The sequence below is a fragment of the Capricornis sumatraensis genome, chromosome 8, assembly GCF_032405125.1.
Source record: "Capricornis sumatraensis isolate serow.1 chromosome 8, serow.2, whole genome shotgun sequence".
NCBI lineage: Eukaryota > Metazoa > Chordata > Mammalia > Artiodactyla > Bovidae > Capricornis > Capricornis sumatraensis.
Window position 1 is genome coordinate 3531509 of NC_091076.1, and position 12947 is coordinate 3544455.

Consider the following 12947-nt stretch of genomic DNA (forward strand, 5'->3'; position numbering starts at 1 on the left):
CAGGCAATGGGACTGCGGGGCACGTGGCCCACTTGGACCAATCAAGATGGTTTTAAAAAGAAGACCATGGGGACACGTGCCCTACTTGGGCCAATAAACATTGGCAAAGCAACTGCTGGTCACATGCCCATAGGGACCAATCATGACTGGCAAAGAAGCACGGCTTCACGGATAGCCCAACCGAAGCAGGCAGGGCAACTTCTGACCAATCCAGAGGCAAGGAGGTGGGCTGTGGGCGAGGCGGCCCCACCCACGAGGACCCTGACTCCGGAAGTTGTAGACATCACGTCTGCTGCGGGGTCTTGTAGCCAGCCGTGGAGGAAGCAAGGAGAGCGGCTGCAGAAACTCAGAGCTCACCCTGTCTGCCTTTTCTCGGAGGCCCGTGTCTGCCTGGACATGTCCCCACACCTAGTCTGAGCTGCTGGGCCGGGGAGGCAGCTTTGTCCTGAAGCCCAGACACCCGTGGGACCCCGCTGCTTTTCCAGCGGAAGCCCACTGCTGAGGGTCAGTCTTAACAGACTTGCTGTTTCACGTTTCAGGACTTCACCACCACAGTGCGTGCATGCAGAAAAAGAATTACCACAGTCATGCCACCAGACCTTCCGCATCTAGGCGGTATCACCCTCTCTTTTTATTGCCACGCTGCGAAGCCTGTGGGATGATAGCTCCCTGACCAGGGATGGAACCTGGGCCACGGCAGCAAAAGCCTTCAGAATCCTAACCACTAGGGCACCAGGGAACTCCCTAGCCTTCCTCTCGTGACACTCACTCCCTTACCTTCTTTCTGATCATGAGATACGCTTGCCCTGTACCGCTTCCCTTTACCGCAAGCCTCTGTCACAGGGCTGCACTGTCACGGCTCTTGGTCATGATGGTGGTGCAGTGTCCTTCCTGAAGAATGAACTTACCCCAACCCTCCAGCTGTACAGTGGGGTACCGTGTGGCTGCATGGCCCTGCGTGCATGCCCCACTCTCCCAGGGGGCGCTGCGATGCCTCTGAGGACAGCCCATCTGGCCATGCCTAATGCCCATAAGGAGGGGCACCCCCATCCTCATGAATCAAGGGACTGGTGGTTTTGTCCTGGGCGCCCCCCACCCCAACCATGTTCACTGTCCAGGATGGGGCCTCCTCATCTGAGAACCAGCTGCCCCATCCCCACCTGCACCAATCACTAGTCACTGAACAAAGCAACCTCTGGGCTTCTCAGTGTTTCCATCTGAAATATGGGCTGACAATCCCTGCAGCCCAAGGAAGTCTGTGGAGGCAGATGAGGTCCTGCATTGCAACCCCATGGACTGCCTGCCAGGCTTCTCCGTCCAAGGGATTTTCCAGGCAAGAGTACCAGAGTGAGTTATTTCCTTCTCCAGGGGATCTTCCCGACCCCAGGGATCGAACCCAGGTCTCCCGCATTGCAGGCAGACACTTTACCTCTGAGCCACCAACACAAAGAATGTATTTAAACAAACACAAGCTGAATTATCTTTTTAATCAGGAAGTTAAAATACATGTGGTACAAAACCCAAAAAGGGCAGGGGAAGGAGAGAGAAGAATTGAGAAGCAGCACTGACATACATACTGCCATGTGTAAAATACGATAGCTGGGCAAAGCTGCTATATAACACACGGAGGGCAGGCTGGCACTCTGATGACCTAGAGGGATGGGCTGGGAGTGGGGAGAGAGGCTTAAGAGGGAGCAGGTACCTATGCATGGATGACTGATTCATGTTGTGCAGCAGAAACCACAGCAACGTCATAAAGCGATTATCCTCTAATTTAAAAAAAAACAACAAAAACTCAAAAAGAAGCAGGAAAAAGCATGTCTCCCTGCTCCCCTGAAGGCCCCAGACCCTGGCCTCCACCCTGAAGCCCATTAAGGATTCCTTGGGATTCATTCCTGGCTTGGTGCATACATCCGCAAGCGTATGCATATGAATCATTTTAAAAACATGAATATAGCTCACACTACGCACTGCTGGATAACAGTCTTGCTCTTTTAAAAATTATTATGAAATACATCAGGCACGGCAAAAGGATGGGGGTAAAAGAGCACCAAGGTTGCCACCCAAATGAAGACACCAAACACTACAGGTAACTCCAAGCCCTTGGACCCCCTCCTCCTCAGGCCACTTCTTTCCTCCCACCCAGAAGTAACCACTACCCTTGAACTTGGTCTTTATCATTGCTATGCATGTTTTTATGTTGATTGCTTGTGGATGTGTCCATAAACAACATGTAGTGTCACTGCACATGTTAAAGCCTGTGTAAGTGGTCCCTAATTCATGCATGATAAACCTGCCATCTTGTACAGAGAATGGTGCCCAGCACTCGTTCACTACCCATTTAGGTGTCCATTACCACTGTCAGCCATAGTATGCTGATTCTTGGGGTTTGTGAGCTCTGCAGCTGGCTTATTTTTTTCACTATGACTCTTGAGATTCATCAAAGACAACAGATGTATCGCTAAATCATTCATGTTCAGAGTTGAATATTATTTCATCATATGAATCTATAAAAAATGTGTCCATTCATTTGCTGATCCATCTTCAGAGTATTTCCCTTTTATTTTTTGGCTATAAAAACAGTGCTTTCAACATTATGCTCAATGAGAGAAGCCAGTTATAAACCACCACATGTTTTATGGTTCCACTTACATGAAATGTCCAGAACAGGCAGATCCATGGAGACTGAAAGCAGATTAAGGGCTGCCCAGGAGTCAGGGGGAGGAATGGGACATGACTGATGATGGTATGGGGTTTCTTTGGGGGTGATGAAAATGTTCTAGAATTACACAGTGGTGATATTCCCATAACCCTGTAAATACACTAAGATCTATAGAATTGTATACTTTTAAGTAGGTGAATTATATAGTAGGCAAATTATAGCTCAATAAATCAGTTTTTTAAGGAAAAATGATTCTCTAAATGTAACCTGGGAATCCCAGAGTTGACCTAGGAACAGAAAAAGGATGTTTATGGAGAATTTATGAAATCCAAATAAATCTGTCATTTAGGTAGTACCATGGCAGGAATGCAAATTTCCCAGCTTTAATAAATGGACCATAGCTAAGTAAGAGGTTCATTTTAGGAGAACTTGGTAGACAGTACATAGGAATTCTCCATTTGTATTTATAACCTTTCTGCAAGTCTAAAGTGATTTGAAATTTTTTAATTTATTTTTAAAATGTAAAAGGCAGTACTGCTGGAAACAGCCACGTGCATCTATGTGTGAGTGTCCCAGGGAGCGCTCCCCAAGGGCATGGTTCCCCCGCCCCAGCCTCCACAGAACCACGCTGCCCTGCAGCTGCTGTCAGCTCCCCTAAATGATGTTCCACACCATGTCTGGCAGCCACTGTGCAGGGAAGGTCGACTCCTTAACACGCATGTGTAAGCACACCCACATTAAATCCACAGAAAGAGAACTGTGGAGCTCACAAGCATCCTATACCTTCTGATTAATAGTTGAATGGCCCAAACACCGGGCTCTCCTAGATGGCGTCAGGGCACACCCAGCAGCCCAGCAGCAGTCTCCATAAGGGAGGCCAGGCCCCTCCTTTGGTGGATTCAAAAGAGAAATTCAAACATAAGTAACATACATGCCTTGTAAGTTAATGCCAAAATTTAAAGAAAGCTGCAGTAAACACTAATTATCTTGGAGGAGGATGCATTAGAAGTTTGGGATTAACATATACACAATGCTGCTGCTGCTGCTACTAAATTGCTTCAGTCGTGTCTGACTCTGTGAGACCCCAGAGATGGCAGCCCACCAGGCTCCCCCATCCCTGGGATTCTCCAGGCAAGAACACTGGAGTGGGGTGCCATTTCCTTCTCCAATGCATGAAAGTGAAAAGTGACAGGGAAGTTGCTCAGTCATGTCTGACTCTTCGCGACCCCATGGACTGCAGCCTACCAGGCTCCTCCGTCCATGGGATTTTCCAGGCAAGAGTACTGGAGTGGGGTGCCATTGCCTTCTCCTATATATAAAATAGCCAGCCAACAAGGACCTACTATATGGGAACTGTATTCAATATCTTGTAATAACTTACAATAGAAAAGAATCTAAGAAAGAATACACATATATCTATATATTTAATATATGTGTATATATATAGGTATATTTATGTATATATTTAATATGTATATAAGTATATATGTACATATTATACCTGTGTATATACAGCATATATGTACATTACATATATGTATATGCACATCATGCATGCATCTATAACATATATACATCGTATGTGTACATATAACATATGTGTATATAATATAGGGGCTTCCCAGGTGATGCTAGTGGTAAAGAATCTGCCTGCCAGTGCAGGAGATAGAAGTGGGTTCGATCCCTGGGTCAGGAAGATTCCCTGGAGGAGGGCATGGCAACCCACTCCAGTATCCTTGCCTGGAGAATCCATGGACAGAGGAGCCTGGCGGGCTACAGTCCTTGGGGTTGCAGAGTCAGACACGGCTGAAGTGGCTCAGCACTCGTATATAGTGTATGTACGTATTATACATATATATGTATGTATCTATATAACTAACTTTGCTGTATACCTGAAACTAACATGACATTGTGAATCAACCATGGTTCAATACAAGTTTTAAAATATCTCAAACAGTTTCCCAAGGGCAGGAGTGGAGGCAGGTCAGCTGCATGGGTCTGGCTCAGGCTCTCAGTCCAGGCGTTGGCCAGGATTGCCTGTGGATGGAGAATTCGTTTCCAAGGCGACAGACCCACACAATGGGAGGCCTTGGTTCCTTGCCCCCTGGACCCTCCAAAGCGCTCTTTGAACTTCCTTACGAGTGGGGGCTGGCTTCTCTCAGAGCAAATGATCTAGGGCAGCAAGGCAGAAACTGCGGCCTCTCTCAGGTTCTCTGTTTGCAAGCGACACTCCGCCATTCGTGCCCTCCTGTTATGCAGGTCGGCCCGATTCTGTGGGGGGGGGGGGGGGTGGGCTGCACAAGCGTGTGGTTCTAGGAGGCGAGGACCACTGGAAGCCATCTCAGAGGCTGCCTCTAAAAACATCATTGCACAGTTCATGGGTGAAGGTAGGACTAGAGAAAATATTTCTGTCAATAATATTATAAAGGAGCAGGGTAAAGGGATGTAAGGAGAGGCAACAGGAGGGATTAACATCCTCAATTTAAAAAAAGCATGTACAGGGTGAATACAGAAGATGTGGTTCACGTACACAATGGAATACTACTCAGCTGAAAAAAATGAAGGAATGCCATTTGCAGCAACATGGATGAAAGTAGATTATCATACAAAGTGAAGTGAGTTAAAAAGAGAAAACAGAATACCACAGGATATTACGTATATGTAGAGTCTAAACTATGACACAGTGAGCCTCCCCATGAAGCAGAAATAGAACCACGGACATGGGGACAGGCCGGTGGTCGCCACGGGGCGGGGAGCGGGGAAGGATGGAGAGGGAGCTGGGGCTAACCGATGGAAGCCACTATACAGAGCATGAATAAACAACGAGCCTCTACTGTACAGTACAGGGAACTATGTTCAATATCCTGTGACAAGCCAAACGGAAAAGAATTTTAAAAAGAACACGTATGGACGTCTAACTGAATCACTTTGCTGTGGAGCAGAAATTAACACAACACTGCAAACCAACTATAACTCAACATATATAAATAAATAAACAACACCTACAAACACCACACTTACTGGAGAAAAACGGAATGATTACCTCCTAAGACCGGGAAGAAGAATATCCATTCTCAACACAGTGTCAGAAATCCTAGCCAGCACAATAAGGCAAGAAAAGAAAACAGGAGGCATACAGATGCAAAGGAGAAATAAAACTGTCCCACTTCTCAGATGATGTAATTATCCACGTAGAAGACCCCAGGGAATCGACCAAAAAATATTTCTAGAATGTATACAGGAACTCAGCAAGGTTGTAGGATACAAAATAAGCCTACATAAATCAACTGTACTTCTACAGACTAGCAGTGAATATACACAAGGAAATTAAAAATATAATGCTATTTATAGTTGTTAAACACCTTAATGAAACACATACAAGAATTGTATGTGGAAAACAAAATGCTGATGAAATAAGTAAAAGAATATCTAACTAAATGGAAAGAAATACTGTTTCTTCTAATAGAAGGCTCTTTAGAGTGAAGACGTCAACTCTCCTTCAATTGATAGATAAATTTAACACATTTCCAATCAAAAGTCCCAGCAAGATTTTTTGTAGATACAAACAAGATTATTCTAAAATGTATATGGGAAACAAAGGAATTATAACAGCTAAAACAATTTTGATTAAAAAAGAAGAAGGAAAAAGTGAGAGAAATCAGTCTACCCTATTTCAAGACTTACTACATGGCCCCGGTAAGAGAGACTGTGGGGCACTGGTGAGAAGACAGGGAAACAGACGGCGGGAACAGAGTGGAGAAGCCAGTATCGACTCAAACCCCACATTCTCACCAAAGGGAAGAAAAATTTTCTAGAAATACAAATAATACTGTATTTTGTTTTCAGTAATTTAAATACGAGGGCATCTTCTTTCTTGAGCATACACATGGAAAAAAGGTAACCGCAAAATACAAAGATTAAATTCCAAAAACTGAGTTTCATTTAAGATTTATCTGTAAGGACTTTGGTGCTGAGAGGTTAAGTATCATGTGATGTCCAGTGTCTGGAGGCTCCTTCCAGAAAACACGAAGCCCGTTTTGATCTGGCCCTGCCTGTCTCCACCCTCACCGTCCACAATGCTCCACAAAACACCTGAGGCTTCAGCAGTACTGATGCCCTGTTCACACAGTCTCTGCCCTGCTGGTCCTTCTGCTCAGAACACCTTGCAGCTCTTAAGATGCTGCCCAAGCCCAACCTCATCCCAGAATCCCTCCCTGACCCCATCACTCACTGTCCTCTGGATGCCCAGGGTTCCTGCGCCTTTCACATGGTATCACAATTCCCTATATCTATCTGCAAGCTTCAGGACTGAGACATACTCTCTGTCCTTTAAAAAAAAAAAGCTATTCACCACTTTAGCATACAATTCAACCAGCACCTCCATCCACTGTCAACATCTTCATCACCCCTAAAGGAACCCGGTGCCCCATATGAGCAGTCACTCCCTGCTCCCCCTAGTCCTCCAGCCTCTGGCAACCACCAGTCTTTCTATGTGCAGATTTACCGAGGCTGTTTCTTTTATCTCTACATTACCAATGCTTATGGAAAAGGAAAGAATATACAGTCAGCCCTCTGTATTGCTGGGTTCTGAATCCTCAGATTCAACCAACCACTGATTGAAAATATTTGTGGGGAAAAAAGTCTGGAAAGTTCCAAAAAGCAAAGCTCAAGTTTTCCATGCACCTAGCAACGATCTACATCACACTAGGTATCGTATGTAATGTAGACAGGATTTAAAGTATACGGGAGAATGTGCATAGGGTATGTGCAAATACAACATTCAGCATAAGCCACTGGAACATCCGCAGATTCTGGTGTCTGCAGAGGTCCTGGAATCAACCCACTGGAAAACCACGGGACCCTGTAGCAGAGAATCAGCAACTGCTCAGAGGGAGACCAGGCTGTGCTCCGTCATTGACGCCAGCTAGTGGCCAGTGATCATTATTGGCGCCAGCTAGTGGCCAGTGATCATTATTGGCGCCAGCTAGTGGCCAGTGATCATTATTGGCGCCAGCTAGTGGCCAGTGATCATTATTGGCGCCAGCTAGTGGCCAGTGATCATTATTGGCGCCAGCTAGTGGCCAGTGATCATTATTGGCGCCAGCTAGTGGCCAGTGATCATTATTGGCGCCAGCTAGTGGCCAGTGATCATTATTGGCGCCAGCTAGTGGCCAGTGATCATTATTGGCGCCGGCTAGTGGCCAGTGATCATTATTGGCGCCGGCTAGTGGCCAGTGTTGGGAACAGTCTTGCTTAACCTCCTTCCCTTCTGTATTCTATCCCTGTCCCCGAGGATCCTGTCCAAACTTGCCCTTTCCACCTCCCTTCTTCCATCATTACGCTTCTTTAGGCAAAATCTCCACTGAATACCAAAGCACCTCCCCCCTACCCCCCGCACAGATCGTTATATCAGAATCCCTCTAGGCCAGTGGGCAGATGTTCACACACCCCTACCCTTTCCTTGAGGCAATGTCCACTCAAGGTCCCAAGGCCTTACTCAGGTCCTCTGTTTCAGCTGCACACTTGCTGGAACCAAACCCTTATCCCCTGCTCCACGTGCCTAACAGCGCCCTAGGCTCTGGGTCCAGGTACTGACAAACTGATGACCTCGTGGTCGTCAGGATGCTGGGACCGCCGTGCTCCGTTCCCGCTTCCTCTTCTGTTCCATCTTCCCAGCTCACAGACGTTCCTTACCTTCTCTCAAGCGTCACGCTCCACTGAGAAGACGCGTGTTAAAAGTAAACACTCTTCATGTTTTATGGCATGTTTTCATAATGTCTAGTCCCAAATATTTCCAAAATTAACAGTCCCTGTTTGAATTTTCCCATGAGCTTCTGAAGAATCATGTGTGTGTGACAGTAATTTGTTTGGCTGTGCTGGGTCTTAGTTGCGGCCTATGGGATCTAGTTCCCTGACCAGGGATGGAACCTGGACCCCTTGCATTGGGAGCACAGGGTCAACCCCTGGACCCCCAAGGAAGCCCCTCACTTGTATGTTTCTTTAAAAAGGAAGCAAACAAAAACGGCGAGAAGGAAAGAGAGAAGGGGGGCCGGGAAAGTCACTGGGAGGAAAATGAAACATAAGCAACAACCTCATGCGAAGAGTTGACTCATTGGAAAAGACCCTGATGCTGGGAGGGATTGGGGGCAGGAGGAAAAGGGGACGACAGAGGATGAGATGGCTGGATGACATCACCGACTCGATGGACGTGAGTCTGAGTGAACTCCGGGAGGTGGTGATGGACAGGGAGGCCTGGCGTGCTTCGATTCATGGGGTCGCAAAGAGTTGGACACGACTGAGCGACTGAACTGAACAACAAAATGTGTTTTCACTTGTTAGATTGTTAGAGATTTAAAACTTTTACAATATGCCTATTTGACAAAAAGACAAAAAGAAACACCCACTCCTGTGTAAGTTCTGACTGCTGCAACCCCATGGACTGTAGCCCACCAAGCACCTCTGTCCATGGGACTTCCCAGGCAAGAATACTGGATCGGGCTGCCATGCCCCTCTCCAGGATATATCCCACCCAGGGACAGAATCCACGTCTCCTGCGTCGGCAGGCGGATCCTTCGCCAAGGAGCCACCAGGGAAGGCCCCTGTGTAAGCCAGGTCAAACCTATTTGGAGGGAAATTTCATACTTGACTCAGTCAATCAATTGGGAATTGTGTTTGCAGTTACAACAGGTACTGGGCAAAACAAAAAGAAAATGAGCTGTGAGTTGAGTTTGACTCAGGTTCTTACCGAACCACAGTCTGGAGACAACTTCCTAGACAGCTCTGAGGAATTGCTCCAAGGGGCAGGGGAAGCGACCAGTGTGTTTATGGATGACTAGCAAATACATGCAGCCAAGTTCACAGCTTAATAAAAGTGCACTGCTGGGAAGCCCCTAGGGATCCAGAGGTTAGAACCCAATGCTTTCACTGCCAGGGACGCACGTTTGATCCCTGCTCTGGGAACTAAGATCCCTCAAGCCACATGGCAAGGCCAAACATATTTTTTAAATTAAAAAAAGGTCTGTTAGCCATGAGCAACAAGTATCTCAGTTAATAATTTCAGTGTGTTTTTTTCCTACATATGGGAAGATGTAAGAACCTGAGTTCATCAAAATTTCTCTGAGGCGTCTACCTACCCAAGGGGCCTGTTTTCCTAGAGCACAGAGAACTCTCTTCTTCTTTGTCCTCAGTTTCCTCAGGGTGCACTGTCCATCAGCAACTGTGGGGATTCATGATTTGGTCCTTGTAGGACTGGATGGTGGGCAATATTCTTTGCCTTAGTTTATTTCTCTGTCTCATTAGAAAAAAAAGAAGTACTGAAGCAGGCGAGCCTGGTGCGGCAGCCCCCTTTCCTGCTCCGCCATCTTCTGAAAGTACCTTCACAGGGCCTCACAGTTTGGAATAGCTGGCAGAGCTCCTGCCACCACCTCACATTCCTAACTGCAGAGAGGAGAAACAGGGCAATGGGGCCTGCCTGCTAATGGGCACAAGTTCAAGGCTTCACCTCTGAGCATCACTGGCTGAGGGGCCACCTGTGACCTGAAGCCACTTCTCACATTCACACCACAGCAGCTTGGCTCACTCCCTCAGTCACTGCATCAGCTGCAGACCACGGGTCCAGCACCTTCCGGGAGCCTGATATGGGCCTCGTGGGGGAGGGGAGGGAAAATAAGAACCCTGCTCCTCAAAGACAGCTGGACTTCATCCCACGCCCCCACCACGGACAGCAGATCAGCTCCCCGTGGCTGCCATATGAATGACCCCAAGCTCACTGGCCCGGAACAGGAGTCTATGACCTTACGATCCTGTAGCTCAGGATCCAAGGGAGGTCTCAGAGGCTAAGATCAACTTGTTGGCGGGTCTCCTGCCCGTGGGAGGCTACAGGGGTGAACCTGTCCCTTTCTGCCTTTTCTGGTTTCTAAAGGCTTCCCTACTCTTTGGCTCATGGCCCCTGCCTCCACCTCCCAAGCCAGCACCGACGGATCGAGTCCCTTCCCATGTCATCACTCTGATTCTAAAGTCTGTTATCCGTCTCTCAATTTAAAGATCCCCGGGATTACCGGAGGCCCACTGGACAACGCCCAACCAAGGCCAGCCCAAGTTAGCGACCTTACTTGCCCTTGGTTGTGTAGGGTGACAATCACAGGCTCCTGGGACTGGCAGATGGACATCTGCGGGAGGTCACTATTCTGCACACCTGAGGGTTATCAGACCTACAGAGATGCTCACACACGTCTCACACAGCCCACCCAGGAGGCGTGGTGGCTCAGACAGTGAAGAATCCGCCCGCAATGCAGGAGACCTGGGTTCTATCCCTGGTTTGGGAAGATCCCCTGGAGGAGGGCCCATGAGACGGTGTTTCTGTTTGTAACGGAAAGTTTAATTAAAGAGAAAATACTGACGTTAAATCTTGAGATGATGCGTGTCAGCTGGAAATCTCTACTGCTCGCCAACAGCAACTGAGTCCTCCTGGATGACTAGTTTTTTTCTTCAGAAATTTAAAAAACCTATTTGGCTGCGCCAGTTCTCGGCTGTAGCACATGGATCCGTTTTGCTGCATGCAGGATCTCCAGTTGCAGGATCCTCCATCTTTGTTGGTCGAGGGAGGCAGCATCGTTTTTAGTTTCGGCATGGTGGGGGTGGAGGGAGGTCCCAGATTCCTGACCAGGGACTGAACCCGGGCCCCCTAAACCGGGAGCTTGGAGTCTCAGGCACTGGAGCAAGAGAAAGGTCCCCTGAATAGTTTTAAATGTAACTGAATAAGCAATATTACAGCCAGTAGTGGGGAGGAAAGCAAGCTTCTTGCCCAGCCCAGCCCCACTGCCTACCTGCCCATCATTTTCCCTTCCACTGCCATTTTCACAGTCATACGTGCAGAGTTTGTCTCCCCGGGGAGAACAGACGGGTCAGAAGAAACATCCAAAGGGGGTGATGAAAACAACAAAAAGGCTTTAAAACACGGGTCTGAGACGGTAAGAGCAGGGCATCCCAACATTTCAGGAGAAACCAGCTCCTAAACTGAGCTGTATGCCTCACCGCTAAGATGCCCGCGGCTTCCCCGTCAGAGGACCCTTAACGCATATCCCGGCGCAACACTCCAAACTCGAACCCAGAGAATGACCCCCGGGCCCAGTCTGGGAGGCGAGAGGACAGCTTTTATTCCTGTTTTCTGTGGAAGAAACTGGTCAGCCAGGCAGTACAGGTAATAGAACATGCACGTGGCGTGTTGGGGCCAGCCCATCAGGATGAGTCGTCCTTCTCGGAGAGCCCCCACCTGCCCACCGGGCTCTGTGGTCAACAGGACACACAGACACGGGCAAGACACATCTGCTCCTGCTGACCCCCGCCTTCCTCACGGTCTGCCCACCCTCCATCGTGGGGAAACCTCCCCGGCCCATTTCTCTGGGACCAGCACCCCCTGCAGGCAGCTGTGGGCAGAGCAGCCCAACCTCCAGCACCAGGGCCTCCTGTCCCGACCCCACCCTGGGCAACGGGAGGAGGGCCGGGCTCACTCAGACCGGGATCCTGTGGCCGAGCCAGCCAAGAGGCAGCACCAGTGTCCAGCGGGCACTGGGGGGAACTGGCATCACCCTCAGGCTTGAAGGGGGTCAATGAGGCGGCTTAGCAGAGCCAGAAGGTTCTATAGGGGGCCTGGCAGGAAGAAAATGGGCCCAGGTGACCCAGGCTTCCAGCCCCACTTCCAGCACCTGTGAACGCCCAGAGGACCCAGGTCAGCTCCTGCCAGATCCAGGGAGACAGGAACACGATGGTGGGCAGCCAGGGCCGACTCCTCAATTCCTGAATTTTCAGAGAGCACCACTCTAACCATGGACCAACCCTGGCTGACTCAGCAGCTATCTTCCTCCATTTTTAGCTTGCAGACAAAAGGCAGCCCGCCAGGCAAGGGTCCTCGGAGGGGCTGGCTGCTCTGAGACACAGCTTGCCCGGGAGGACACAGGGCCCCTGGGGGTAGGGGAGCTGACCTTCCATAGGCCTCGAGGTTCTCAGTGGCCACGTGAGTTTCCCACAAGGGGAGACCTGCCTCCTGCCTTGGAAACTGGGGGGCTGGGTGAGCACAGTGGGTCCCTGCCCCACTGGGGTCTCCAAATCAGAAACCGACAGGACCACAGGCAGATCGGGGCGACCAGGATGTGGCATCGGAACAGGTCCCGCGGCCACACCACACTCTCCCCAAACCCGTCCTTCCGTGCCCCACCCCCAGGCCCGGCCACCCTCCTTCCTGAATGGGCCCTACTGTGCCCCAGGAAGACGATACCTTTGGCTACCC